The 22,375-nt window shown below is 45.2% G+C and overlaps 1 protein-coding gene across 5 annotated transcripts in view; it reads left to right on the top strand.

The window, feature by feature from the left end:
* The window catches only part of KANSL1 (KAT8 regulatory NSL complex subunit 1), a 100,367-nt gene that overhangs the window by 20,637 nt on the left and 57,355 nt on the right, over window positions 1-22,375 (top strand). The window lies entirely within an intron of this gene.

Here is a 22,375-nt window from a genome sequence, read left to right as displayed (position 1 = left end):
CCATGTAAAGAAAGGCCAGTCAGAATCTTTATAGCTGACAGCATACTTGTGACTGGGGAATTTTTTATTTTTTATTTTTTTTTTTTTTTTGTAAATGAACTGTCTGGAAAAAAACTGAATGGATTTGATCCAAGGGCTAGCGGAAGTGTGAAGCGAGTGTGTTCTCTTCTTGAATCTGGGAGATTATTATTGGGAATTTTCTTCTTGTTTGGGAGTTGCACTGAATTATGACAACAGCCTCCTAATTATATTGTTAACTGGATGCTGTTTGCGTAAGTATTAGGTGTCATTTTGTGTGTGTGGAGGTGGAAGATCCTTGTCAAGGCAAAAGGTCTTGACAGGTCAAGAAATTTTTCTCCCCAAACCAAGAATTTTCCCTAGGAGTGCATATCACAGCGTTTGGCACAAGTCTCTTAAAAGGCCATATTCTGTGTCTAGTCTGTGTAAAATCTTGCTTGCATCAGTAGATGATCTCTTCCAGCCTGATGGACCTATTGAACTTAAACCTCAGTCTGTGAAGTATAGCTAAGGTCGACAAAAAGCTCCCTGCAGCAGTCACAGGGGTCCTCTTTGGAACGCGGATGGCTTTCTGATCAAGGCTGGAAATGAAATGGTTGCGAGGACTCTTGCATCCTGGGTTTGTTCAGATCTCTGTGGAGAAACAACCAAATCTATTTTGATGCCTGTTGTCCAAAGTAGTGTTAATGGCTGGTCGAGCGCTGTGTGACGCAAGTTTTACTGAGCTCAGTAGGAGGACGTGAACAGTGTGAGTACTTGGTCAGCATCCTCCAAAAACACACTCATATGGATGAGTGCTGATAAACAGATGTTGCAGCTCTTGAATATTAAATTCCAGCTAAATGTCACATCATGTTTTGAGATGTTAGCATAGGATCAACTGCTGTATGTGAAGTCTTAAACGTGGCATGAGTTCGGCTTTCAGTGCAAACCTAGTAGCTGAGCATGTGATCGCTGCTGGCTGGACGTAAAGGTGTTCTGGTGCTGTTAGAAAAAAAGAGTTTAATAGCTTTATTCCTGTTTTATAATGTCCAGAAACTTACTGTTGGGATTAGTAGTAAAATTGCATTTATAAGTATTGTGATAGTTATTAGAGGAGACATTTGATTAAAATTCTGGCCAAAGTAGTTTTAGATTTCCCACACTGTGGGTTTCATAGATTCACGTGTTGTCTAGCAAAGTGAAATTTCTTTGCCACTCCTCTTAATCCCAAGAGGAAGTGCGGTATTCGGAGACATGATGCATGAAATTTTTTGCTGACTTTTCTGCCCTTTGTGTTAGTCATGCCTTTACGTTCCCCAGCCTCCCAAGTACTCTTAAAAAGCCAAAGATTTTAAAGCTAATAAAAAGAACGCTCCTTCTGTTGTGTATAGATTCAGAAGCTGGTGTGTATGCATACTGGCATCTAGGCCAGGCCCAGCAAACCTCATTTAAAGTTTATGCCTGTGGATATTTAGTAATTGGCCTTCCCAGGATTGACTGTTGTGATGGCATGAGTGCTTTGACGTTGGGTCTCACGAGCTCTGGTGTTACTGAAGTTGAGGCTGTGAATGCACGTTTGTGCTTGTCAGCAAAACTCTGAAGTCGACCTTAAAAGCTGGTACGAGTGTCTGAGTCCATCTGAATATCATTCCTTTCAAAGTAGTGCTAAGAGACAGGAAGGGCAAGAGCTGACTTTTCCACTGGGAAGCTGCCTTGGGCCAGCTTATTGTACAGAGCCATTGTTCCCCATCTGTGTGAGCACAGAGCAGCGAAGGCTTTTTGCTGCTTGCAGGGTTGCTCAAGTTTGGCTGGATTTTGCAGCTTGCTGAACTTATTAGAAGGAAGACTTTTACCTGGGTTATTTTAATTTTGGTAGGGAGACAGAATATCTTGGTGTCAAACCTTCTCTCTCGTCCCTCAGTCAGCAGCCTTTGGTTATGTATCACTCCTGGGTGTCCCTGCCTTCCCCCAAGAAGATGCTTGTTTGCTTTTGGACCTTCAGAGTTACACGCTACAGTGTGTCTTGTAGTACATGGCCATGTCACTGACTGCCTCTGGGCTTCAAGTGGAAGGATGCAAAAGAAACAACAGACGTGTTTACATCATGCTTAGATAAGAGCTGACCTTTGAGTTTTTCTGGCATGGTGGCATTCCAGAATCAGTGTCTGGTCAAGGACAGGTTCTGAAGCATTTGTACTGTTCTGGCCCGCCTGATCCCGGCTATATAACAGCATCTCTCTGAGGAACTGCATCTTTCCGGTTGCATTGGTGATCTGTCAGAACTTGGTAGGTCCTTTTAAAGCACCTGCAGATCTGCTGCCCAGGAAGGTGCTGTCATTCAGGTGCATAACCAGGCCATCATGTAATGCATAAACAAGCAGGGAGGTATTCGTTACACCTTTGTTGGGAAGCCCTGCCAGCTATGGGCTTGGTTTAACAACGCACTCTTGATTCTCATGCAACTGATGGGGAAAGAAAGCGTGTGCAGGCAGGGGTGGTTCCTGATGGAGCCTTAGGTTTATGTGGATCGAGGACCACCACGTTGCATTTTGTTTGCTCTCCGATTAATAACACGCAGCCCTGCTTCACAGCGAAGATCCTCTTATGTCGCTGCAAAGGCGTGTGCGGTGGCAGACTTCGGATCAAGGGCAGCGTTGCCTCTGCTTGGTGGTGACGAAGGCAGGTCGGAGCCTCCCCTGCAGAGGATCGTCTTGAACTTCTTTGGCTGGGTGTGACCGTAGGCAGCGGTGAAACCTGTGCAGCTGTGCAAGGGCCCAGATGCAGCTGTCAGCGTGGCAGGATCAGGAACTGATGTCGCTCGGAGCAGGACATGCAAATTCCTCCCAGTGCTGGAGGGCGGCTGGCTGAGCTCTGGCTTACTTGGCCAAGTGATGGTTTAGCAAGTTAGCAAAGTCCTGGTGCTTCTGTGGCCCTGTACTAGTACATATAAGTAGGATACATTTCATGTGGCTTGTGCATCTTTATAGTAGTTGCTTTTCTCAGACTGGTCGGTTTCTTTGATTGTCTTACATTTGACTGTAGACTAGTTTCATCAGAATTTGCCAATTATTTTTGGCTGCTTTGTTACCTATGTCGAGCAGCAAACGTAGTCATTAGGTGGTGAGTGGTATGTGGTTTAGTCTTTACAACCCTCAACTTTGGTCTGTGTACCACAGCAAAATTTTCGAGCAAATATTTAATTGGAACTTATCTTTTAGTTCAGGTGTGTCACCTGGAGAGTCTCTGTCCTGATGGGCAGTTACATTGAGCTGCTGAGAACGAACTGAAGTTCCTTGTGACTAACTTCTCACACCACCTTTTACAAGGGTCAGACAGTGCCTGCAGCGCGTTCGGCTGTGGTTGTTACAGTGCCTGTGGCCACGATGCCTAAGTACACTTCAATTATCCCCATTTACTGGTGGGAAATCCGAGCACCTTCTGCGCTTTGGTGTTGCGGTGAATCATTTCACAGCCTTGGAAGCCCGTGTGTTGACTCCTCCCTGTACTGTGCCACATTGTGCTGCCTGGATTTCAGAATTGCTAGACATGGAGTAGTAATGAAGATTTCTCACTAAGAAGTGCTTTTGTCAGCACTAATTTCGAAGTCCTGCATTGGAGAGGGATGCGTGTGGCACTTGCGTCAGCGATTGTTCGAGGGGTAGGTGCAGAGATAGGATTTAGAGATTCTGATTTTTCTCCCTTGATTGTATTTTTCAAGCGAGAGCGCGATGAGGAATCCTGTATCTCAAGGGCTATTAGATAGCATTTCTCAAATCTGTGACTTCGTGGAGCTGTAATTCAGATGGCAGTTCCCACGCTGTGGGGACTCAGGAAGCTTTTCCTGCTGGTCACAAACACGTTCACTAACTGATATATGCAGGGCAATCCTAGAAATTTGCCTCTGCTCTTTGTGACTTTCTCAGTTACCAGCTTGGCTCTTTGTAGTCTTTTTCTTGTTCTTGACTTCTGGCTGTGCTTGTAGGTACTGACGACAGCACAGGGCTCAACCTTCTGTTTTTCAGGTCCTTATGAAAACTTGCATATGTCGTACCTGAATTGCTTGTAATCCGTGTGCTGCTCAGCAGCAATGTGTTGGGCAGGAGAGCTGTCCCTCAAGCATCTTTCCGTTGGGAAGACAGAAAGAGAGCAAATCCTGAACATGTTCTTGCTTTGCATTTGAAAGCAGAATAGCAGAGAGCAGTTCATTGTTCAAAAATGCTTAATCAGGTATCCAAAGTAGGACACTTTGCAAGTCCCTCTTGCTTTTAAGAAAAGAGGGCAAATGAGAACACTACTTGAGAAAGATCTTAAGAAAAAAAAAAAGTCAGTTATTTCTCCAAGAAATGTTGGTCATAGTACACCTTTTATAGATACAATGAGTCTCTAATAAGTTGCTTCTGACTTTTATTCGAGCCTTGATCCTCGTTCAGACCGTACTGGAGTACGGGAGGGAGGTTAGGTGTTCTCCATGTAGGTACTCACATTGCCAGCCACAGAACTCTGTTAAGGCAGTCTTGTTGGTTTTATCCGAGAAGGAGATTGATGCCTTGGTTTAATAAAATTTATCTTTCCAGTTGTTTCGGGGGGAGCAGAAGGGAACTGGCACTCAGTGTTGGTTCGTGTGTGCGAAGAATGAACAGCAGAGTCAGGTGCTGTGGTGCGGGCAGGTATTTGAATTTGGGGTGGGGTGTTGGATGCAGACAGAGTATCTGCCTGCATCTTTCTTGCAGATGCCGGTAGTGCTCTTGCAGGGTTTTGGGTGGTTCTGTTCAGTCTCAGATCTTCTCTGCCTGTTTTTTTGGGCCGTGGGGCTGCACTGGGCTGGTGTGTTAAAGATAATGTGGAGGGCTGGAACTGATTTGGTGTCTGGCACTACCAATAAGCTATGCTTTGTCTCTATAGCCCTGACCCAGTGGGGCAGCGAGTAAGAATGGGCTCTAGTTCAGATTTTTTTAGGACTTGTGGGTGACACTTTGGAGAGGGTTGCATAAATATTTACTTTACTTTTCATTGGAAAGAGCCTGTAACAGCATCTGAAGCAGCAGAAGAAAATGTTTGCGAAGTTTGTGAATGTGAATTGGCATTAAAAACCTAGTGTGGTAACTTGTCTGCTTTCCTACAATCTCATGTGAAATTGAAGTTAGTGTTTGAGCAAGGGAAAGGGGCCCCATTCAGAGCTGATCTCTAATATTGAAGTCTAATATACCGGTGTGGGGGATGGGAAAAAAGACTTCTGTATTGCGTTACAGCAGCATCTGTAAGCAGCCACAATTCAGAGCTGTGTTTTTATTCTTGTTAATGCTGGCACAAGACAAAAAATTACTACGTGCTAAGATTCAAACTGAAGCAGTGGCAAGCATGGACTTCCTCGAAGAGTTTGTGAAGGTGTACTTCACAGGCAGGTGATTCTTCCTGGAAGATTTTGATTGTCATTATGCAGTAACATGGGCTTCCCCCCCCCCTCCCTCCTTTGTTCTCCCTTCCAGCAGATACGTTCTGGTTGCACTAGCTCGGCAGCAGCACTGCGCTAGACTTCCAGCTGGGGGAAAATGTTTTCCTTGCTAAACTGGCACTACCCCAGTAGATTTTTCCATGGAGCATGTTTTGGGCACACCCTGGATATGGTGCGTTTTGCAAGTGTCTCGTTCCAAAGGCTTGGAGAGCTGGCTGGCTTTGCCGGGCCATCCTCCGATAAAACGCTTGAGGTAGAAGAGGACTTGAAAAATTGACTTAGGTTTTACTTGCTGGATTTCTGAATGAAAGGAAGGACTTAGGGATATAAATAGGTGAAGGCTTGTGTATTGACTAGTGATTCAGCTGGGAGGTGGAAAGAGAAACTTGGATTGCAGTTGTGTCTGTTGTAGCTGCCCTTCACATCTCTGGAGCCAGATGGGAACTGGGGATGGTTCAGATCTCCACTGTGCTTGGAGGAGTCTCTTAACATCCTCTGGTTGTGGCTCTCTGTGTTTGAAAGACTTGCCAATGTGCTCCTTGTCAATGCAATGAAATTATTTCTTAAGTAACATCCAGCTTTTTTTTTTTAATTATTTTTCCTTCTTCCCCCTTCTGACCTTCTCTGTGATAAGGTTACTTTCTGGAATGCCTGCTCCAGCTTTGACCTCAGCACTGAACGAGCTATTTATGGGAAGGGTACCTGGCACGGGCACGCCGAGTTAAGGATTTGTTAACGCTGCCTGGGATTTCCCTGTAGAACGTGCTTTTTTATTAAATTGCATCCCGTCAGCAGTGTGGGGGTTGATACTTCGGTGAAGGAGGATATTTAAAAGGGGACAGTCAAGAGACTTGCCCTGTTGAGACCTTAAATTCACTGATTTTGTTATGAGGATGGGGTGTCTCAAAAATTTTGCTGCAGATTGGTCACGTTGGAGGTGGCTTTCTTATTTCCTGCTCCCCCCCAAAACCAGCCTTCAACTTTTTGCCCAAACACACTTGTTCCAGCGCTTGTCCGTGGCTGGTTGCTGTGCCCAAACAGGGAGGTCAACAGAGTGATGTATTTAAAGCTCTTCTGTTAGTTGTAAGCTGTCAGGTTAGTGAAGGTGAGCAACTTGGCAGATGGCTGTTTTCTCCCCGGTGCTCATGTGCAACCATGATGTCTTAACTGCAAAACGAGATGTTCCCTGTGATAGTGGTGGCAGAGTTCGGCTGGCACATCTCGTGACGCTTCTGCTTCTGAAGCAGATTAATTTGTGTTGTCTTATGAATGAGCATAAGCATGCTCTTTCCAGAAGTGCTCAATTCTTGAAGACACTTAGCCCATTTTGAAGAGTTATAGCTCCCTTTATCCACGAAATGTGTGTGTCCTTACTCTGTAAAAATACGTAATTTGAGTTGTCTCTCACTTACATAGTGGAACAGTCGGGGGGGTGGGAGAAAGGGGCAGTTTTTGACACAGATCTCTGCAGTTTCAGGTGTCTCCTTGCAGCACCATATAGCACTGAGTTTGTCAGATAGTTTTGAGTGCCATTTCACTTCTTAAAAAGCGCCTCCCAGCAGGGTGGATTTGTGAAATGTGACTTCATTTGGCTGCTTGCTTAATAAAATATTCAGTAACTTAAAGCAGCACAGGAAAAAAAACCTAAAACCCCCACCCCAAACCACCCCCCAGTGTAACAGTAACTTTTTTTTATTAGGCTGAAAACATTTGGTCACCTGATTATTGAAAGAGGGAAATAAGGAGGATCAGGAGCAGATATGGAGCAGAGCTTTAGCCTTTTGTATTTGTGACATTTTAGCAGTTTCCATAGTAACATATAACGATGTTGTAAGAAATGTTGCTGGGATTTTATTTGTAGAAGGGAGGACTTTAAAATATTAATGGAAGGCAATGTGAATTGGAGGGAAGTCTAATTGTATTTTCTGTTCGGAGCAGAATTGATGCTGGGTAGGGGAAAGTGATTTGATGTGTTGTCCAGAGTCAGCCACCGTTGGTAGATTGAACTTGTCTTGGCCAGCAAACAGAAAACAAGAGAACTTCAGTCATCTTGGGAATGTTTGTCACAAAGTCTTTCCTCTCTGATACTACAGGTAAAGCTTTGCGAATACTATGATGTTACTCACTCTCCAGGTCCAGGTCAAAAATATCTCAGTTTATCCAGCCTGTGTGCTGGGCTCATCATCACCTTCCATGATACTCGGTTAAATGTTTGGAGCTGTTACCCTGTTTGCATTGGGGGGGGTGGGGGTCTCTGTGAGCTTAGTTGAGTTAAAAATTGGATGTCTCCATTTAGAGGCCTTTGTAGCAGAGAAGCTCATACGGCTTTACAGACAATCTGCATTTAGTGAATTCCCTGGCGGCTCCTACTTTATGACCAGTATTGAGCTTTCGCTGTTTCGGGGCTGGTGATGTTACATTGCGTTATCAAATTCCATCAGCTCTTGAGTAAGAAGCAAAGGGGTTTTATGTAGATGCAATAGACAGACATCACAGAAAAGTGGCTTCTTGGAGAAAAAGTGTTCAGAGAAGGATGTTTGTGTGCACGTATTTGAGTGGGTGTAAGTTTGAGCTGTGTGTCAGTAGCCGTGTACCTAGCCCCGTATTTCCACCCAGTTAGGTGAACAGAAGCAGTGGAGGTCAGTGAAAGGCACTGCAGTTTAGATGACTTTGCAATTAAATCACTTGTAGGAACCTGGCAAGAAATTCCTACTTTCCAGATTAGCTTAAAATCAGTGCATGAACATCTCACTTCCGTGTATCTCATCTGTGGTTTTCTGTTATCGAGTTAGGTATTTCATCTTTGTATTATTGAGTTAGGTATTAAGTCTTCTGAGCTTTTGGCCTTGCCCCACTGGCTTGTGAGTGGGAAGCTGCTGCAAGCCGGTCCCTGTGCTGCTCGGTGCCCTCGGGATGCAGCTGATGGACTGGCCGGAGGCTACGGACGTTCCTGGCCAGACTGCACAGCCGCTTTCTGATTTTTCTCTGCCATAATTGCAGAGCTTGGGCGTAGTGACAACTGGTCCTGCCCTGCCCTTGTCTTCTGTCTGCATCAGAAGCTGACTAGTAGTTCACATGTTTCTTGTGCCCGTGGAACTTTGGAGAGGACACCTTTTAATGCAGCAGCGTGCCATCCTGGTTGGGTCCTGGGTCTCTGGCTGTTGCAGACGTTGCTGCTCCTTCTCTGGCGTGTGCTCGGTGCTTGCAGACAGGGAGTGATGAGCGGTTTCACTCGCAGGGGCTGTATGTGCCTGTGGGAGTTGCTTCTCCTGGCTGTTACGCCAAGTAAAGGTACGTTGTGTTGCAGGGAGGCGACACCAAATCATAAACAAACCCAGTGCTTTGCACACTGGTGGGGTTTTTTGACTCGCTTCTGCGTTCGGGGTGGCAAAAGCACTGTGTTGTGCTGTCACCCACGGTGAGTGGCCTTCAAAGTGCTGGAGGAGGAGGTGAATGTGTTCAGAGGTGGCTGCGGTGGCCGCTGGCGGCCTGTGCGTGCCGTGTGTACCTTCCCCACACCCTCAGAAGAAGGTATGGCGCAGCAGCTCTGCGGCTGGGCACGATGCTCGGTGCTCACCTGCCGTCTCTCTGCTGCCGTTACTTCAGGTCCTGTCCTGTCCTGGGTGCTGTGGGTATCGGCACGCAGAGCAGAGCAAGAGACAGGCAGCTTTGAAGGTGCTTTGGTGCTCGGCGTCTTGGCTCTGCACAGCTTTGGCAGCTTCTGACAAAATTTACCTCCTGCGGTCCCAATTCCCAATCTGGGTGGTTTGTGAAGAGGTAACGGGCTCTCCATGTTCCTTGTGGCTTTTTTTCTGTGCTAGAGGCTCACATCCCAGTGGCGAAGGGGAAGATACTTCTGTTTAGCAGCCAGTTACTATTCCTAGACTGGGACAGTGGCGTGAATAAAAGTTGCAGCAGCTAAATCTGCCTATTTTTGTGTGAATTGGAGCCCTTCTCCATGTGACTTCTGCTATTCCAGTGCTGGCTATTTCAAAAAAATGAGACAATTAGCCTTCTGTGGATCTGCATTTTGAATGCAGAACACTTGCAGGGCTCTTGCTCCATGTATGCAACATTTTGTGGTGTTGGCTTTTTACTGTCTCAGACTGAAACAAGAAAATTATTCTCTCTGCTCCTGCGTTGTAGGTAGCTCTCCTGCCATTTGCAAGCATTTCTGAAAATCAAAGGCAAGATGCTGTTTATACTGAGACAGCAGAAAGTAATTTGAGGAAGTAACCACGTTAGGAAATCTTTCAAGGCATTAACCACTTTTCCTATGTCAAGGCGGATTAAATTGAAAAATACTTGAAAATTAATCTGTATCATTGTAATGTACATGCCCAAGTGTCATCTAATGACTTCTCCAAGGTTCATTGCTCACATATTGGCCAAAGTCTTACCATTTTAAATAAAATAAATCTGTTTGAGTAGTAGCCAGCCACTTAAAGAAAATTCTTCAGCGTGATGATTCATATTGTGCCTAAAGACAGCTTTCCAGACTCAGCCCTTGCTCACTCCCCACTGCTGTCCCCCTGCCTCTGGAAATGGGCAAGAAGCCCAAACCAACTTAACTCGTAAGTTATTTAAACCTATTTTTAATAAGTGATACTTCTAGAAGAAAATCTTACCTGAAGGCTTTGATTGACGTTGTCTTGTGTATTAGATCTTAAACTGGCTTATGAGATGTGTAACTGCTGGGTTTGGTGGGGTTTTTTTAGCAGCTTTTTCATGAACATGAGCTGTTGTTTGAATTCTTACAGAACAGGCTGAAATTACATGTGTCTCCAGTTACAGCGGCTCTGTGCTGGTTCACTCTTTTGTGTGAATCTTTGACTTGTCAAATGTGCCCTAGTGCCCCTCCTCTCACTCCTGCATTCGCGTCCTCCTCTTATGTTAATGTCCAGTCTTTTTAATATAAGGAGTTCTGGTTATTTTTGCAGCTAATTCTCCTGTGCGCTGGTTGTTGAGGTAGTATTTATTTTCAAGATAGTATCCTCTGTAGAGAGAAAGCTTTTGTAACCCATCCTAGTTGTCATGGCACAGATCTGCCTTTTTTTCCCCTGTTTGCTTGCTGTTACCAGGCGTGCTTTGGCTGTGTTAAACTCATGAAACCAAATGCCTCTTCAGGCTGGGTACAGGTAAGCCCTAAGCAGATTAGTCACTCTGCAAATTGAGTTGCTTATTTTACCTGTGTTTTCATGTGCTTGAGCAAGTGAATTTGTGCACTAGGACAAGGCACTCTTCTGTGATAAATTAAAGGAAGAGTGACTTGCTTAAGCCTGGTGACCTTACGGAGAACTAGTGAAAAATTATCCGTTGTGTTTACTTGAATTCTGTATGCATGTAATTTTTTCCCCTGTGCGTATATAGATTAATTTCCCATTTGCTCTTTCTGTTGCCCCAGTGGGCAGTAGTTCCATGTTTGCTATCTCCTCTGCATCTAATTTCTCCTCATCGTCTAATTTCTGCAGCAGAGCTCCTTCTGAACCGAGTTTGCCCACAGCTTGGGTCAGTGGTTGGGGTGCGCGGGAACCCCAGTTGTCTTGCACACACTTTCCGCTTCAGTCCTTCCTTTTTCCATCCTTCCCTCAACTTAAAAACCCTAGTGCTTAGCGATGCAACTCCGAGAGAGGGTAGAATGCACAGAAAACTCTCGGGGTTTTTTCCCTTCGTTGTTGTCACATCTGAAGGCTTTGGTCGTAAATTCCCAGCAGCTTTTAGTTGTGATGCTTGGAGCAAGCAATGGCTGCAAGACTGGAGTGTCGGGGAGGTAACCTCTGCAGTCCCTTGTAGCAGTAACGAAGTGGTCCCCGCTAATGAGAGTCTACTGCTGTAGCCGAGTGTTACTTGGTGACTCTGGCATAGAAATCCTCGCTTTATTGTTTTGCTCTGATGTTGCGGCATTCCTCAAAATAGCTTTCATCTAGTTCTTGTTTGCTTGATAACAACCATCTGCATCCAGAGCACTTGGCTACTTTAAATGTTTGCCTTACATAATTGAAACACACACACACACCCCCCTCACCCCCTGCTTTGTTTTGGAGCTTTCTAGTAGGATCCTTCCCCCCCCCCTCCCCCCCCCCCCCCCCCCCCCCCATGTAGGTGTTTTTATTTCTCAACTAGTCAAACTGGTACATAAAGTGATCTTCCTGTTCTGGGCCTTGTCCTAGTAGTTTTACTAGAAAAATACTTGTTTTCACTTTAATTTATTAGGCCTGGGAGAAAACTGTAGTCTTCCTTCCAGACTGAGAGACTGAAAATTTTCAAGAGTATGTATCTGGTGAAGCCTTTTCTCCCTTTTTTTTTTTCTTTTTTTTTTTTTCTTTCCTATTTCCATACCCCCCCCCAGTCCTATAGAGATTGACTGGACTTTTAAATTGAGTTGGGTGCTTTTTGCCCAGCAACTGGGGATTTTGTTCAGATGAGAAATACAGGGATGTGTGTGTGCCTGTCCTTGCTGCCCTTGAGAATTGCTGACCTGGTACAAATGGGAGTATTAGTTGGAGTAGTGGAGCTCTCCTGCGTTTCATTTAATTTCTGAGAGTAACTTGTCCAAAAGCATCTTGCTTTATTTGTTTAGCTGATGCTTGGTGAGATAAAGGAGGTTCTGAGAATTTGTGATTATCTACTTAGCTGTGGCTTATGCTGTTGTCTCTTACAATGCAGTGGAGCAAATAGGTAGCACCCCCTCCTCCTCCTCCTCCTCTCTACCACAAAGAACAGCAGCTGCCTGACTTCCTCAAGGATTGATCAGCTCCATCGTACCTCTGATCAGTTTTTGCCAGACATTAGGGCAAGAGAGCTGAACAGAAATGTGTCATCTCTTGCTTTATGGAAGTGTCTCGGAGGAAGTAAGAAACCATGCAAAAATGCCACCTCGATCCACCCCTTTTTTAACCCTTGTAGTTGCTTGTTAGCTTAGTGCTGGCTGGTATCACTTTTAAAGTCCTGGCATTTATCGCAAGAGACTGTACAATAATTCCAGAAGGACGTTTTCCTTTTGTGCCCGTGTCTGTTTTTTTGGGGTGTCCCCCCCCCCCTTCTTCTCCCCCTGCTTAAAACATCCCATCCTCTCTAGTACTTGTGAACTTGCTCGCCCTTTGAGCAAGATAGTACTGAAGAACAATGGCTGCGTTACGGTTCGGGTTCTTACCACAGCTAGTTCCAGCTATGCTAATGAAAACATTTTGTCATATATCTTCCCCAGACCTAGAGGGTTCCCAGCTTTGGAAGTGAAAATGCGTAATAGTTTGGCTGCTCAGCCTGCTTGGCCCTTTGGACCCTTTGAGGCTATGTAGTAATCGACTTGCAGCGATGGCTCTTTGTTTCTGATACAATTACTTTTGTGTTGGCTTTTGTTGTGAAATGCTTGGCTTCGAAGTTTTTGAATGCATTTGGAAATGTACCATGTGTTTTTACACTTTCTTCTGACATGTGCAAATAACGTTGACATGAGTCAGAAGAAGAGTGTTGTCCTAAAGTGGCAAAGTCTCAGGTTCAGCCAAGTGTAAATCACTACGATGGTGAACGATCCTGTGCATGGTGTGATCATGCATTGGACCTTGGGTTGTTAAATCGGCTGGCAGCCTGACAACATTCTTTGCAGCAGATTTTAGAAATCAATAGATCGAGAATCTGTATTCTCTACTTTTGGGTTTTGTGAATCTTTTTAAATTTTATCAGGCATTAAGGTCTGGAAGATGACGTACTACTGCAAACTATTTTCATTTGGTGCCTTTGCTCATGAATTGCTTGACTGAAAGTTGCCACAGCTCTTTTTGGCTTTTGTCCTGGCTTCTAGGCATGTGAACATGACATGCTCTGCTTTTGCTTGTAAATAGTAAGAAAGCATATCTAGTATTTACTTCTGTAGAAAAGCATAATTCCTGGGAAGTAGTGCTCCATCCACTCCCCCTCTTGTCTCCCCCAAAAGAATAAGAAAAGCCTCCTGAGGTAAACACGTCTTTGATTAAAAAAAAATACATCCTGATGTGATTGATCTCATTTTTTGAGGAGCTGAGGAGGGCTGGGGTAATGATGGAAGCTCTGCCTCTTGTATGAGGTGTTTCAATGCTGCCAATCAAAACATCTTCTAAAAATATCCCATCTTCTAGAAGAATCTATTCTTGCAAATCAGAGCCTGATATTAAATAACATACTGTTGATTGCAAAAGGTCCAAATTAAAGAAACAGACCAATGTTTATCTCTTCTGCCTTTCCAACTCTTTATTAAATTGCTGGATATTTGTTGCAGGCTTCACACAGGATGCAAATAAAATTAGTCGGAGCATGAGATCCTTCCAAAAATGTGGTACTTGAACTGCAGGGGAGTGTGCTCAGAAGGTGGGAGCTGGCTTGCTTTTCTCTACAGATACTTTTTTTTTTTTTTCCTCTCCCCCTGTTGCATGCCTGGTGTCTTGGCATAAAGTAAACATTATCTAGTCCTTTTGAAAAGTCCTGAAGTAGAGAGTGTGTCTTGGCTGAACCTGACTGAAAGGGCTGGCAAAAATCTATCCAAGAAAAATAAATTTCTGGTGTAGCAGCCAACAGCATGTGCAACACGAACCATTTTCGTGGGGATGCGTTTTGATTTGGCTCTGGGAAATACTGGTGAAATGGGAGGGTAATGGCCCTTTTTCTCACTGACACAGTTAAGATATAACCATCTCTTTTAGGCTGAAATAATTGAATTCTTGGTGTTTCCTCACCGGTTCTTGTTCCTGTGGCACCTCTTTCCACCTCATACCCTGTATACTCTAACCTTCTGTAGATCCTACAGAGGAGCATCTCCCTTGCTTCCTGCTGTGTAGACTGCAGAGGTGGGCATCTGCCGAGCCGGGCACGAGGGACTGCATCATCGGCTGAAGCTCCGGCAGGGAAATGAATCTTACACAGATGTTGGTGTTGGATTCCTGAGGCTGCAATAACTTGATGGGGTTATTAGTTTGCAGAGGTACAGTTCATCGGGTTGTGTTTATTTAGGGAGGGAGAAGAGCCAAAAAACATGCCTGCGGTGACAAGGGGACACTTCCCGTGGGCTGTCGTCTGTCCCCTCCCCAGGTGGTGTGTTGCTGGGGCCATCTATTCCAGTCTGTCCGTGGTTGCCTCTTCTCCCTGTCCAGCCCCTTGCTCCCGGTGTGGTGGTTCAAGAACTGCCCTGTTTGCATTAACAACAGGGAGGAGACACGTAGGAGTGGCAAACCTGCCACGTCTGCTCGATACAAACCCGCATTGTCCTTGACAAGGAAAGAGCCTTCCAGTAATTCACCTTGCCAGCAAGAAGGAGGATTATTATTTTTTAATTTTTTTTTTAAAGAACAGCTGAGTTCTTTGATACCAGTGCAGTGTTTAGTGACACCAAAGGAGAATATACTTCTGTGGATAGGAAATGCTGCTTAATTGTTCAATACAGCAGTTTATTCTTTCAGTCTATGGAATTTCAGTCTATGTGAAAACCAGAAATGTGGCTGTGAACTCATTATTTTGATTCCTTGCTTGCTGCCTCAACATAGTAGAAAGCGTCTTACGCAGAATGAAATGCTGAATCTTTCAGTTATCTAAATGAGATTAAATTAATACTGCATTCTGCGTAGCTTTTTTATAAAGAATCGAAGTGTTCTGCTTTTTGCAGGTTTGTGTTAATCACTAGCAGCGTAACGAGTTGAAGTACCGTGGCCACGTAAAGTTGTGTAAACAGGCCAAAAGAAAGCTGGGATGCACTGCAGGGTAATTCAGGTGGCGGTGGGATCAGAAACAGGCTGTGGAAACACTGAGTCACAGGAATAAATGCAATTGCCAGTACGTTTACCAAACAGTAGCTGAATCCAACTGTTCTGAAGTACAAGTGGTCTTGTTTTCTCTTTCATGTGCTGAGGTACAATCAGTCTTTTTTAGCTGTTTAGGGTTTTTATACTATAGGGAATTGTGAATGACTTGTATGAATTTATAGTGAGTTGTGAAAGCCTTGAAAGATGTCTGAGCGTTTTGGAGTGCATGTGTGTGTACGCGCAGTGCGCGCGTGGTATACAGTGGACTTTTTCTAAAGAAGTCTCTGTGTTTGCTTACATCCCAGCAGTTTGCTTCTGAGGCCCTTGCTCTGATCTCCTTAGTTACAGATGGGGTTAAGTTCATTGGCTATGAAGCAGAAATCTGAAGTCTGAAAGTGATCAAAATATAATTTTATTAAAGCAGGTTTTAGGAAGAGCAGGAAGGGAGGTACAGGTTAATAGCTAAAAACAAGCATGTTTTGAGAGTTTGCATATGAAATTTTGATGTGCGTGACAAGTTGCTCATAGTACAGCCAAGTCACCAACAATGCCACCTGCTTTATTTCTTCACACCCCAAACTCAGTGTTGCTCTTTCTCTGCATGTCTGTCTCATTGCACAGAGGGAGTTGGGCTGGACTGCGGAACGCTGTTCTGTAGCCGCTTCTGTGTGCTTAAAAAGAAAGTGTAAAACCTAAGTAGGAGGATCTGCTCGTTGTGGTAGGTTTCACTTATGTTGGTTAGAGGTGCTTTTAAATTTTGAAACATGAGGTTTAACACCTGTCCTAAAACTTGCTGTAACTTCATATGGATAACGGTATGTAATATACTTGAACATGGCAAAACTGTTTGTTTGTTTGGTAGCCTGCTGAAGGAGAGTTCGGTAGTCTTTGTTTTGGGTGTTCCTTATTTCTAACTTCTGATTCTCAGAAATGCATTGAGGTTTCTCTTAATTGTCACCTCACCATCACTGGTAAGCGCTGCTGTCGGAACTAGCATGGTGTGAAGCAGCACAACCCTCCTGCGGCTTCTGCTGCCTTGGCGTCTCAGCCAAGCACCTCTCCTCTTGCTGTTGGAAGCTGCAGGTAGACCTGTTAACCTGCCGCATCCCTGAAGAAAAGTAGAACCGAGTTTGCCCCAGACTTGCTTGGCCAGTGGAGCCGCTGGTGCTGCGTGGATTTGTTTAATGTTCTGCACACAGGCCTGAAGATGATTGCCTTTGGGAGATTCTGAGGACTTTGCAATCTCTGCATGATGTTGCTGATGGAGCAGTATTGTGTGCAGCCCCGAAGACCTGTTCACAGCTGCATACGTGTGGGTTTTACACTGACCGCAGAGCTGGCTCACATGACAATACATCCATGGTATGTGGTGATAGGGGCTATTTGGTTGTTGGTCCTATTTCAGAAAGCTGAAGGTGGGATAGATTAAGGCTTTTTGTTACTCTCTTGGACTTGTCCTGTCAGTTCTGGCGGCATTTGAATATTTAACCTTGTTGCTCCAAATGTCAGTTTGTTGCCTTGCTTTTGGGGACAAGCTTCTGCAGCAGGTAGTAGAGCATTCAGCCTGGCTTCTGCACTGCTAGCATTTTATCTTAGTTTTAGAACATGCTATGGCAAAAGCACAGAGCAGTTACATAAGTAGGTTTTGGAGATCAGACTTGTCAATAAGAAGAAAACAGCCTGTAAGTTTTGCTTAGTAAGCTTGCAGGTGGAGTTAAGGAGGTGCAAATAAATTTGTTCTTAATAAACTAAACTGAGTGCATTTACAAGTTTTATCTAGGACTATGTTTATAAGACAGACTAGACTTTTGTCAGCCTTTTTGTGTATCAAAGGATATTAATCATGAGGTTTTGGCTGCCTTATGAAGGTCAAAGTCTGGATTGCCATGTATCAGCAGTCTGGACTGGTGACTGCGAGGAGGAAGGTTTTTCTCAGAATCAGTAACTGCTGCTTTTTAGTTCCTGTGGGCCTTACTCCCTCCCTGCCCCCCTTTTTTCTCCCTCCAGACTGGAGACTATGAAGGTATAGGGTATTGCATTCTTAAGTAGAAGAGGATATATTGTTTATATATCTACTGTGTCTCAAGTTGCTGTCATAATGAGCATGCCTTTTGCCCGAGCTCTTCAAGGATGAGGCTTTTGCAGTGTGCTAGCAGGAATAGTTGGCATAGTTTACTTGCAGAGATTTCTTTCTGAAGTAAGTACAGATAATTCTTGACCGGAGCCCGAGTGTGTTTTGCAGTTTTTTTCTTTAGAGAAATTTTCTTTAGAGAAAGCGTTTTTTTCCTTAGAGAAAGAAGGGGAAATGCTGCTCTGGGAGATGAACTTCATCTGCGAAGTGTGGCTAAGCATCCTCTTGTAACTCTTCCCCGGTGAACATGAAGCATCTATGCTGTCTGTATAACTATTTACATCAAGTTGAGAAAGAGGGGGCAACTTGGGATGGGAAAGAAGTCAGCATGGTGGCATCTGGAGCCTCGATGGCAGGGTTGTCCTCTTCCCTTGGCCTTGTGAAACTCTGAGGTTTGTTGGGCCACTGTGGCTGCCTCTGCTGTACTCGGTGTAAGCTTTTCTAGTCTTAACAGGTGTCTCCCTGAAAATATGTGCCAGTATTTTCTGTCTGCTGCTGAAGAACAGTATTCCTTTGTTGTGTTAGGAGAGAGTAGGGAAGCCAGCCAAGTTCAGTGCTGCTTCACGGCAGAACATATCTCATTGCTTTGAAGTTGTATACCTTTTAAAATAAGATCACCTAGACCGTAGCTCTGAAATTCTTTATTGCAGTCACTGAAATATGGCCCAGTTAGTAACACATTGTTCTACTAAAATTCTGTCCATTTTTTAAAATCCTTTTTCTGCTACTGCTCTGATGTTCGGGAGAGAGCTAGTTCTTTTGCATCCTTTTGGGAGACACGTAACAAACCCCAAAATTAAGTAGTCAGTCCTCTTCTTGGTCTCAGATGCCATCTCTGCTAAATACCTGTGCTCTAACTTTAGGCAAAAAGACACTTAAAGACTGGACATCTCTGGTTCCTAGGGAGCAGAGCAAAGACTTTGACGCAGAGAAATGTTGCCTGTCAAAATCGGAGTTAATAAAACCACTGGTGGTGTTTTCTGGAGGGCATTCAGCTGAAGTTGGTGATTTGCCTGGGAGTCTCTGAATGTGGGTGCAGCTGGTAGGTGAGAGAGACCAGGGTGGTTCTGCATGTGGGAGTTTGTGGGAGGAGAGCGGCAGTGGCCGTCGAGTGGTTTTGAAGTTTTTTATTACACGTCCTGGAAGACACAATTCTTGGAAGATGTAACAAAACGTTGTCTCCCTTTATACCCGTTGAGTTTCCACTTGGGTTTGCATCTGTGTATCCTCTCAATCTCTCTTTTTCTAGAAGGAGGAGCTTACGGTGGAGTTGGGAAGTACATGGTGTGTCAGGCTGCTGGAGTTCAACAGCGATGAATTTAATTTAACAAATTCCTCCTTGAGACCCACACCTCCAGCACAGATTAAGCTCCGTTGACTCAAAGCTGTGGTTGTCCTCTGCATTTGACTCTGGTCTAACATTCCTCCCACTGAAGGACAGGGAATGGCTCCTTGGGGAAGGTATCAAAGGCTCACGATGCTTGATCCGAACACCCTTCTGGTGGTAGCCCCCCCCTGCAGCAGAGTACGTGGGGTTCCCTTTGTTTGCACCCTCAGGTTTGCGTTGTTGCTGGCCACACTCTCAGGCTGCTTGGTCACTGAAACAACTTGGGTGCATTTATGCAATTCTTGTCAGGTTTTAGCTTGTTTTTCGACCGTCGTTCCTTGTGCTGTAGCAATAGCTTTCTCGCGTGCTGCAGAACTGCGCAGCTGAATGTACCAAAAGACACTTCTTTGAGCCTGTGTTGGAAATAAAAGCCTTTGGAAGAGGGAGGGGGGGGGTTAATACACTGTTTGATCAGATGTTGGCTTCCTTCCCGACCTCGGGGCTGGGACCCTTTGGAGCCCTATTGCATAAGAACAACAGAGCAGAGAAGATTTAAACCAGCAGTGAGCCCCGTCCCGGTGCTGCTCTGATCCCGTGGTGGTCGCGCTGCGCGGCGAACTTCAAATAGCTGATGCTCGTTTCTGAGAATGTCATGAACTCCGTGGTTTGGGTTCTTTTAGCAAAACCTCTTGAGTGAGTCTTAAATCATGTGTATATGGCTAATTTAAAACACCCCTTAAACTTGTAGCATATCCTTTCTGTGTGGAAGAGTGTGCTCATGCATGCAGCGTGAATTTGTCTTCTGCAGGAAGCACAAAGCACGTGATTTGGATGCTGCCGTTGGGAGGGTGATTTCTTATGGCTGAAAGTGCTTGTGATCATTCCTGAAATAAGTTGCTTTTATTTCCTGCTCATGTCTTGCCAAATGTCCTAAAGCTATATGTTCACCTTCTTTCCCCAGCAGTACTGGGAGCTGTTGGGTAGAGCTGGTCCCCTGCTTCTGTTCTAGTTGCTCTGAAAGTGAAGAAAAACTTCAATGGGTACTTTTTAATTTCCTTATTAGACAGTTGAGAATCCGTATGGGGGAGAGACTTCATATGTGTTCTTACTGCATGGGGAAGATTTTACTTCACAGCTCTTCCCCTCTTAATCACCAAAGTCTGTAGTGAAGCTGTTTTGTAGAGAATTATGCTTAAATGGTATCACGAGCACTTGGATGCTCAGACTATTAAGTCTGTCTTGCATGGTGTGGTGTATGTGAAAATGTATAAAAGCTGTTACATTCTTTGCTAGTACACACCTTTTCCTCCTTTTCAGGGAAATTAGCATTAGTATCTTGGTAACTCTTGCAGCTGTGGCTTACGGCCTCAGCAACTGCTTATTTTTGTTGTGATTGCAAATACTCGAACATCTTCTTGTTCTCATCAGGTTAAGGATAGCTCCCTCTGTCAGTGGTAAAGGCTTGAATCATAAACCTGGGATTCAAACATGTGAACGGCTGTGGTGAGATAAATTGGAATATAAGCTGCAGATGCCAGCTGCTCGGCAGTGGCTGTGTGCGTTCTTGCCCTGTTGTGTTTTCCGTGGAGGGACGAGGCCTCTGCGTTGCTTTAGGATGGGAGAGTGCCCGAGGCAGGTACGGTGTGTCACCTAACCAGAGTCACTCTGCCTTGCTTCGAGGGTATGAGCTCCCCTGCTCCTCTGAACAGTCGAGGGGCTCTTGGCCTGAGCAGTGGAATTTCAGAAGCTGAAAGTTGGCATGGGGATGTGCAGATATTGCTGTTTTCTAATGTTAAATATAATCCTTTTCTTGAACAGATTAATGCATAAAACCATTAGACAATTGCACACAGCAGCCTCTTGTCCTGCTGGCACAGATAAATCCTAACGGTGGATTTCAACCTCTCTCATTCCGAGAAAACTGCTCAGCTTCTGCTGGAGAGAAGGCTGCTGCTGTTCCAGGGGTGTGCCAGTCGCATCGCTCGCCTGGCGAGGGCTGGGGCTGCTCTGAGCTGCCTTGCTGGGTGCCGCCTGGCGATTAGTTTATTTGAGAACTGGGAGTATGTTTAAAAGGTTCCATAATCAGCAAAATAACTTGTCACATAAAAATTGAGCTTGTATTTTCTGTGTTACAGCATTTTAAGGTGAAACTTCAGGGAGTGTTTTAGGTATGATTGCAAGCTCCAGCAGAGTTAGCGTGTTTTTTTTGAGAGGGAGAGATACCATCCATATTAAAAATGCCTGAGAAGACTATAGGAAAATAAAGCACGGGGGAGGTGATTGATTAATGTCCCTCTCAGTTGGAACAGGTAGTTAAATTAAAGCAGACTAGCTGATGGCATTCAGCAAGCAGTCTCCTCTTTAAGGTTGCAGTTTTCTATTCTGGATTTTCTCTCGACTGGCGTTTGAACTGTGTCCCAGGGTTTGCTTGTCTCATGTACCACGTCACTCCTTGTGTTCGCGCTCTGACCGTTGTACTCTTAGACCAAGGTTAGTCCTGGATTTAGTCATATCATATGCTATTTTGAGAGCTGTAGGTGCCAGGCGTGTTGCAGGGTGTGTTTAGCCTGCCAGCCTTGGGGGATACCTACCTGAGGGGGGGGGGGGTACCCTGGGGGTACCGGCTCTCCAGCAGGACCTGCCCAGGCTTCCCTGCGCTGCTGGCGGTGCCCACATGCCCTCCCAGCCTCCCTGCCAGGGCTGTGGCCACCGGTGGTGACATTCGGAGCCCGGCTCAGCCCCGGTGCTGCCTTGCTTGTCCAACTGGTCGTCGTTAGTCAGCAGACGTCTTCTCCCGGTGGTCCGAGCTGTGCCACTCCCGCGGGAGCCTGCCCGGCCAGGCTGTGGCTGCCGTTAAGGCTGGGCTCTGCCCTGCTGCCTCCGATAAGGATGAAGAGGGGCCCTCTGTGCTGGGGCAGAGTGATTGCCATGTTGCACCTTTTGTTAAGGACATTCCTTTCCTGCTTTATATTAATAATAATAAAAAAAAAAAGGCGGAGGGGGGGCATAAGAGGGATGGGACAGAACTCCCCTCCTGTAAAGCAGGAGAACTGATTCTTCTTTTTACCCCTGAAACTTGCAGTCCCCTCCTGCCCTCTTGCATTCATGTCAGAAGCACCCTGTTTGTTCCAGCTGATGAATGCATGCCTCCTGATGTTTTCTGCCTCTTCCCTTGGTACTTTGGGATAGCACTGTTACCACCCCCACCCCCCCAAAAAAAAAAAACAAAAAAACCAAAACAAAACAACAAAACCCCCCAAAACCCCAAAAAACATGATTGCACAGAACACACGAGTGGCCAGGGGCTACTGCACGAGCGGGTGCAGCCTGGCGTCCCATCACAGGCGCGGTAGGCAATCCGACTGCCGGGCACTGGGAGCAGCAGTCCAGTATCTTGAGACTTACAAATCACAGTAACAAGGACAATATTCACAACTCTGGCCAGGCTGTTTTTCATTAAGAGTAAGAAAAATGTGAAGTCCTTCAAATTTTGTAAAGGCTTTTGACATGTGAGTACTCAGTGATGTGCTACAAGATCTGGAGGAAAATAAACTTTTGATTAAAGAATTAACTCTGTCCCAGAAACTCCCTGCAAACCATAGAGGGTTTGTCAGGTACAAGGAGGGAGACCTGGGCTTGGGTGTTCTGTTGAAGAAAGCTGCTTGCTGTGGCTTTCCATCAGGCTGCCGTGCTTTCTG

The sequence above is a fragment of the Falco naumanni genome, chromosome 18 (assembly GCF_017639655.2).
Source record: "Falco naumanni isolate bFalNau1 chromosome 18, bFalNau1.pat, whole genome shotgun sequence".
NCBI classification, from domain to species: Eukaryota; Metazoa; Chordata; class Aves; order Falconiformes; family Falconidae; genus Falco; species Falco naumanni.
Note: the sequence above shows the minus strand (reverse complement) of the source record. Positions and strands in the feature narration are given on the sequence as shown.